Source organism: Macaca mulatta, chromosome 5 (genome assembly GCF_049350105.2).
Source record: "Macaca mulatta isolate MMU2019108-1 chromosome 5, T2T-MMU8v2.0, whole genome shotgun sequence".
Classification (NCBI taxonomy): domain Eukaryota; kingdom Metazoa; phylum Chordata; class Mammalia; order Primates; family Cercopithecidae; genus Macaca; species Macaca mulatta.
This window is the reverse complement of record NC_133410.1, coordinates 162638833-162646542: the sequence shown is the minus strand read 5'-3', so window position 1 is coordinate 162646542 and position 7710 is coordinate 162638833. Positions and strand designations below refer to the sequence as shown.

The 7710-nt window shown below is 42.4% G+C and overlaps 1 long non-coding RNA gene across 4 annotated transcripts in view; it reads right to left on the bottom strand.

Annotated features, from left to right (window-relative positions):
- Nucleotides 1-2958: 2958 nt before the first annotated feature.
- LOC114678188 (uncharacterized) overlaps nucleotides 2959-7710 on the bottom strand; it is a 215859-nt gene continuing 211107 nt past the window's right edge. For all 4 annotated transcript variants that reach the window (XR_013417352.1, XR_013417349.1, XR_013417350.1 and 1 more), the window contains one exon: nucleotides 2959-3329. This is a non-coding gene — a long non-coding RNA (uncharacterized LOC114678188). The remainder of the gene's footprint in view (nucleotides 3330-7710) is intronic.

Here is a 7710-nt window from a genome sequence, read left to right as displayed (position 1 = left end):
CCTGGCAGGTATAACTCCAGGCTGGCCAAGCAACTGTATGTCCATGCTCCTGGCCAGATAGCCCATGGCCTCCATCTCAGAGAGACAGACCCCAAGCTAGCTGACTCAACTCCAGCTAGAGAAATAGCCAGACAAGCCCAGCTTTGGCTAAGCTACACCACAATCACCACAAATTCTGTCAGCCTAGGCCACTGAGAAACTCACAGATACCACTAATGTGGATTATGGCTGAAGAAACTACACAGAAACTATGTACTGCATCCACCTAGAACGAAGATCAATGTACCCCATCAGACCAACAGCGTAAGACCTATTCATACAAACAAGTCCCTACAAAGCCCATAAAATTACAAGAGGTGACTTTTCCCCCAGATGAATAGGAATCAATGTAGAAACATATCGACCATGAAAAATCAAGTACATATGTTATCTCCAAAGGAGGTAACAGATCCCAATCATAAGATAATATGTGAAATGCCAGAAACAGAATTCAAAATAAAAATCTTAAGGAAATTCGGTGAGATATAAGAGAATACAGATACACAATTCAATGAAACCAGGAAAATAATTCCTGATTTGAATGAGAAATATAGCAAAGAGCTAGATATCATAAAATAGAACCAAACAGAAATCCTAGAGCTGACAAATTCAATGAATGAAATTTAAAAATACAACCATGACCTTCAACAACAGACTAGATAAAGCAGGAAAAAAAATTCTGAACCTGAAGACAGCTCTTTTGAAATAATACAAGCAGGCAAGAAAAAGGAAAAGAGAATAAAAAAGAATAAAGAAAGCCTATAGGATTTATGGAATACCATTAAACTAACAAATATTCATATTAGGGGCCTTCTAGAAGGAGAAGAGAAGGGAAAAGGCAAGGAAAATATATTTAATGAGATAGTAGCAGAAAATTTTCCAAGTCTTGGGAGAGAGACGTACATCCTGGTCTGGTAAGCTTAAAGAACCTCAAATAGATTCAATTTAAACAGGTCCTCTCTGAGGCATGTTATAGTGAAATTGTCAAAAGTCAAAGACAAAGCAAGAAAAAAGCATAAAGTAACATGTAAGAGAATTTCCATTAGATTAAACATGGATTTCTAGGTAGAAACCAAAATAATAAAATTATATGTTCAAATTACTTAAAAGAAGAAACTCCCAGTCAAAAATGTTATATCCAGCAAAGCTATCCTTCAGAGAAATAAAAATCTTGCACAGATAAGCAAACACTAAGGAAACTGATCACCACTAGAACAGGTTTACAAGAAATGCTGAAGGGAATCTTACACCTAGAAGTGAAAAGACAATAACCATCTTATGAAAACATGTGAAACCATAAAATTCCCCATGTTAGGCCATTCTTGCATTGCTATAAAGAAATACCCGAAACTGGGTAATTTATAAAGAAAAGAGGCTTAATTGACTCATGGTTCTTCAGGCTTTATAGGAAGCATGGTGCTTTCATCTGCTTGGCTTCTGGTGAAGCCTCAAGAAGTTTCAATCATGGGAGAAGGTAAAAAAGGAACAGGCACACACATGGTGAAAGCAGAGGTTAGCAAGAGAAGGGACACAGGTGTTACACACAAACAACCAGATCTCACAAGGCAATCACTATTGCAAAGATAGCATTAAGCCTTAAGAGATCTTCCCTCATGACTAAAACACCTCCAACCAAGCCCCACCTCCAACACTGGGGATTACAATTCAACATGAGATTTGAGTGGGGACAAATATCCAAACTATATCATTCTGACCCTGGCCTCTCCAAATTTCATGTCTTTCTCACACCGCAGAACACAACCATGCCTTTACAACACTCTTCCAAAGTGGTAATTCATTCCAGTGTTAACTCAAAAGTCCAAAGTCCCATCTGAGACAAGGCAAGTCCCTTCCACCTATGAACCTTTAAAATCAGAAACAAGCTATTTACTTCCAAGATACAATAGAGGTATATACATTGGGTAGATATCCCCATTCTAAAAGGGGAAAATTGGCCAAAAAAAAATTTAAAAAAGGACTTACCGGCCCCATGCCAGTTCAACACCCAGCAGCGCAATCATTAAATATCAAAGCTTCAAAATAATCTCCGTTGACTCTGTCTCCCACCATTCAGGGCACACTGGTGTGAGGAGTGGGCTCCCAAAGAGGAGCAGGTATGCAGGAAGCAGTGTCTTGAGGCTGTGCAGGGCTGCAGAGCCTTGGGCATGGCCCATGAAACTGTTTGGTCCTCCTAGGCCTCAGAAAGGTGGGGGCCTGCCCTGTGATGGGAGGGGCTGCCTCAAAGGTCTCTGAAATGCCTCTAAGGCTTTTTCCTTGTTAGTCTTGGATATTAGCATTTGGCTCCCTTTTAGTTATGCAAATATCTCTAACAAGTGGTTGCTCCATAGTCTGCTTGAATTCCTCCCCTGAAAAAGCTTTTTCTTTCTTTACCACAAGGCTAGGCTGCAAATTTTTCAAAATTTTATGCTCTGCTTCATGTTTAAATATAAATTCCAACTTTAAGCCATTTCTTTACTCCCATACCTGAGTATAGGTTGTTAGAAGCAACCAGTCAACTTCTTGAAAACTTTGCTACTAAGAGATTTCTTCCACCAGATCCCCTAGGTCATCACTCTCAAGTTTAAATTTCTACAGATCTCTAGGTCATAGACACAATACAGCCAAGGTCTTTGCTAAGGCATGACAAGGGTGACCTTTGCTTCAGTTCCCAGTAACTTATTCATCTCCATATGAGACCTCAGCAGCCTGGACTCAATTGTCTATATCACCTTCAGAATTTTTGTCTCAACCATTTAACCAGTCTCTGAAGTTCCAAACTTTCCCTCATCTTCCTGTCTTCTTGTGAGCCTTCCAAACTCTTGCAACTTCTGCCCAGTACCCAGTTGTAAAGTCACCTCCACAGTTTCAGGTATTTCATAGTGTCATGTAAGTATGTGTGAAGAGAGTTCACCAATAGGCTTTGTGTGAGCAGCAAGGCTGTTTATTTCACTTGTGTGCAAGTGGGTTGAGTCCAAAAAGAGTCAGCAAAGGGAGATAGAGGTGGGGCACTTTTATAGGATTTGGGTAGCTAGTGGAAAATTACAGTTAAAGGTGGTTATCTCTTGTGGGCAGAGGCAGGGATCACAAGGTGCAGGATGGGGAGATCATGAGACTCATTGTCCAGGGGAGGAATGTCACAAGGTCGACTGATTCATTGAGGTGTGGCAGGAACAAATCACAATGCTGGAATGTCATCTTTTGTGGTTCTTCAGTTGCTCCAGGCCCTCTGGATGTATACGTGTAGGTCACAGGAGTTATGATGGCTTAGCTTGGGCTCAGGCCTGACATTCCTGTCTTCTTATATTAATAAGAAAAACAAAACAAAATAGTAGTGAAGTACTGGGGCAGCAAAATTTTTAGGGGTGGTATGGAGAGATAATGGGCAATGTTTCTTAGGGCTGCTTCAAGCCGGATTAGAGGTGATATGGGAACCTTGAGAGGGAGAAATTAAAGTGAAGAAAGCTTTTGGGGTAAGGGGTGATATTGTGGGGTTGTTAGAAGGAGCATTTGTCATATAGAATGATTGGTGACAGCCTGGATGCGGTTTTGTATGAATTGAGAAACTAAACGGAAGACACAAGGTCTGAATAAGAGAAGGAGAAAAACAGGTATTAAAGGACTAAGAATTGGGAGGACCCAGGACATCCAATTAGAGAGTATCCAAGGGGGTTCAGCACAATTATTTGCTTGGTTGGCGAGTTTTGGGGCTCTATCCTTGAGTTTTTTTTATTAATATGTTGTTATATACCAGGCCAGATTGATTTAGGTAAAAACAACATTCTTCATTAAAAAATATAGAGTCCTCTTTTTTTTTTTTTTTTTTTTAGCAGTGAGTAAGTCAAGGCCTCGGTGATTTTGGAGCAAAGAGACATGCAAAGTCAGCAATTGTTGTTAAAAAAGGATAAGAAAGAGCTACAAGAGAGTGAGTGAGATTGACGGTGTGGTGGAGATAGCTGGGGAGAGGTAGAGGGTGGCATAAGAATGGGAACCAGAATAAGAGTGAGTATAAAAGTAAAGAATAGGACTTCATCAGGGTGAAAGTATTGGAGGATGCCCTGTCAGCAAAGATCATCTACCCACTCTATGAGGGAGTCAAGAGTGGCAGTTTGAGGTAAAACCAGGAGATATCAATTATGATGGTTTAGAGAAAAAGTGTAAACTAGCATTGTAAATAAGGGCAGGGCATTTTTGAGTAGTTGGGAATGGTGAATAGGAGTATGACTAGACAGAAGATAGTAGGGATGACAAGTTTTTAGGGTACAATCCAAGTAGTGGGGGTGACTATGTAAAGCCCTGTTACAAAAAGTAGAGTAAGGATGAATAAACCTAATAGAATGAAGGGATGTATTAAGCTCATAAGGGTGATTACTGTTCTTCAGAAATGTGAGCGAGTTTAAGGGAAGTAGGGGTGAGTACTTGAGGCTTCCAGGAGGAAGAGGAGAGATCAGGCTGGCTGGCTGACAGATACAGCTTTATTCTGGAACAGTGATATGGAGGGGGTCACTGGAACAGGAATGGAGAGGGTCCTGCAGGCAGACAGCAGTTGGGGTACTATAGATGACTAAGTAGGGTCTGGTCCATCGAGGTTGTAGAGTTTGAGGGGTCAGATTCTTAACAAGAACTGATCGTCCAGCTAGGGTGTCTTCATATGGCTGGGAATGTAGAGTAGGAAAGAGAAGATTAGCAGCCTGGTGAATTTTCTGTCTAGCCTTCTGGAGGACTGGAGGATAGTCACCTAGAGAGCTGACATCTGGGATGAGGTTGGCATTGAGCAACAAAGTGCGTCCATATAAAAGTTCAAATGGACTGTACCCTGTAGCATCTCAAGGACAGGCTCTAATTCTGAGAAAGGCAAGAGGCAAAAGTACTGTCCAGTCCTTTTTAAGTTGGCAGCTGAGCTTAGTGAGGTGTGTCTTTAAAAGACCATTAGTCCGTTCTACCTTTCCTGAAAATTGAGGATGCTAAGGGGTATGAAGGTTCCACTGAATACCAAGAGCCTGAGAAACTGCTTGGGTGATTTGACTAATAAAGGCCAGTCGATTATTGGACTATATAGAGGTGGGACGGCCAAACTGAAGAATTACATCTGACAGAAGGGAAGAAATGACCATGGTGGCCTTCTTAGATGCTGTGGGAAAGGCCTCTACCCATTCAGTGAAAGTATCTACCCAGACCAAGAGGTATTTTAGTATCCTGGCTCAGAGCATGTGAGTAAAGTCAATTTGCCAGTCCTGGGCAGGGGCAAATCCCCGAGCTTGATGTGTAGGGAACGGAGGGGGCCTGAACAATCCTTGAGGAGTAGTAGAATAGCAGATGGAACACTGAGAAGTCATTTCCTCAAGGATAAATTTCCATGATGGAAAGGAAATGAGAGGTTCTGAGAGATGGACTAGTAGCTTGTAACCTACATTGAAGAGGTTATGAAAGGATGACAGAATAGAATGGTCCTGTGAGACTGGAAGGAGATATTTTCCTTGGTTCAAGAACCATTTGACTTGAGTGGGGAGAGATCGATAGGTGGAAACTTCCATGGGAGAGTAAGTAGGAGTGACTGATGAGAAGGAGAAAAACTGGCCGTGAGGGAAAGAAGTAGGAATACTGGCTGCTTCTTTAGCTGTCTTATCAGCATAATTGTTGCCTTGAGCAATGGGGTCTGAGGCCCTTTGACGGCCTTTGCAGGGAAGGACTCCAGCTTCCTTTGGAAGTAAAGCAGCCTTGTGGAGAGTTTTTATTAAAGAGGCATTAATGATGGAGGACCCTTGCATAGTGAGAAAACCTCTTTAAGCCCATATAACAGCATGGTGGTGCAGGATATGGAAGGCATATTTAGAGTCAGTATAAATATTGACAAGCAGTCCTTTTGCAAGAGTGAGGGCTTGAGTTAAGGCAATGAGTTTGGCTTGCTGAGAGGTAGTGGAGTGGGGCAGAGTGGTAGCCTCAATGATAGATGTGGAAGATACTTATAGCATAGCCTGCCTTTGCTGGTAAATGGTGATTAGGCCTGGTGGAACTGCCATCAATAAACCAAGTGTGATCAGGGAGAGGAACAGGAAAGAAGAAAATATGAGGAAATGGAGTGAATGCCAGGTAGATTAGAGAGATACAGTCATAGGGATCAGGTGTGGTATCAGGAATAATGTGGGAGACTGAAGTCCAGGCGAGGAACAATGGTAATTGTGGGAGACTCAACAAAGAGTGAGTACAGCTGAAGGAGCTGGGGGCGCAGAAAGTATATGTGTCAGGTGTGAAGAAGAAAATAGATTTTGAAAGTTAAGAGAACTGTAGAGTGAGTTGAGCATAGTTTGTGATTTGGGGGGCCTCTAAAAGTATTAGAGTGGCAGCAGCTGCCACACGCAGACATGAGGGCCAGCCTAAAACAGTAAAGTCAAGTTGTTTGGACAAAAAGGCTACAGGGTGTGGTACCGATCCTTGTATAAGAATTCTGACTGCACAGCCCTGCACTTTGGTTGTGTGTAATGAAAAAGGTTGGGATGAGTCAGGGAGAGCTAGTGTGGGAGGAGTCTCTAGAGCTGTTTTTAAGGAACAGAAAGAGGAGTGGGGAAAGGATTTAGGATCTATGGGGTCAGGTAGTTTTCCCTTTGTGAGTTTATATAATGGTTTCCTTAGGATGGCAAAACCAGGTATCCAAAGGCAAAAGTATTCAACCATGTCTTGGAAGGAAAGGAGTTCTTGCTTTGTAGAAGGGGTTGGGGTTTGAGAGATCAGCTGGACATAACCGGCAGGAAGCACACGCATGTTTTCATGAAGAATTATGCCGAGGTAGGTAATGGATGAGGAAGACATTTGAGCTTTGGAGGGGGATACATGATATCCCTTGGAGAACATAAATGTTGAAGGAGCAGGAGGGTGTCTTGTTGAGAAGATTCAAAGGAGGGGCTACAAAGTAGAAGGTCATCAATATATTGAATAAGTTGAGAAGCAGAGGGGTGGAAAGAAAGTAAATCATGAGAAAGAGCTTGGCTGAAGTAATGAGGGCTGTCCCTGAAGCCTTGTGGCAGTGTAGCCCAGATAAGCTGCTGGGACTGATGGAAGTCAGGGTCAGTCCAGGTAAAAGCAGAGAGGCTTGGACCAGGGGTGCAGGGGAATAGTGAAAAAAGCATCTTTAAGATCAAGAATGGAATAGTGAATTGTGGAAGGGGGTATTGAAGATAGGGGGGTGTATGTGTTTGGCACTATAGGATGTATGGGAAGGACAATTTGATTAATAAGGCAAAGATCCTGAACCAACCTGTAAGACTTGTCTGGTTTCTGGACGGGTAGGATAGGGGAGTTATAAGGAGAATTTGTAGGCTTTAAGAGGCCATGTTGTAACAGATGGGTGATAACAGGCTTTAGTCCCTTAAAGCCTGTTGTGGGATGGGATACTGGTGTTGAGCAGGTAAGGGTGATTAGGTTTTAATGGGATAGTAATGGGCATGTGATTGGTTGCCAGGGAGGGAGTAGAGGTGTCCCATACTTGTGAGTTGAAGTTGGCAGATATAAGAGGAGGACACAAAGGAGGCTTTGGGTTGGGGAGAAGGGCAGCAATGAGATGTGTCTGTAGTCCAGGAATAGTCAGAGAAACAGAGAGTTTAGTTAAAATTTCTTGACCTAATAAGGGAACTGGGCAGGTGGGGATAACTGAAAAAGAGTGCATAAAAGAATGTTGTC